We start from the raw sequence: 306 nt of genomic DNA on the forward strand, positions 1-306 counted from the left end.
GGAGGATAGGATGAGGAAAAGGTAGAGGATGAGGATAGGATGAGGACGAGAATGAGGATGTGGATAGGATTAGCACGAGAATGAGGAGGAGGATAGGATGTGGATGAGGATGAGAATAGGATGAGGATGAGGAAGTGGATTAGGATGAGGATGATGAAGAGGATAGGATGTGGATCAGGATAAGGATGAGGATGACGATAGGATGAGGATGAAGATGAGGAAGAGTATGTGAATAAGGATGAGGATGAGTATAGGATGCCAATGAGAACGAGGATGAGGATAGAAGGAGGATGAGGATAGGAAGAG

Source organism: Lupinus angustifolius, chromosome LG09 (genome assembly GCF_001865875.1).
Source record: "Lupinus angustifolius cultivar Tanjil chromosome LG09, LupAngTanjil_v1.0, whole genome shotgun sequence".
Taxonomy (NCBI): Eukaryota; Viridiplantae; Streptophyta; class Magnoliopsida; order Fabales; family Fabaceae; genus Lupinus; species Lupinus angustifolius.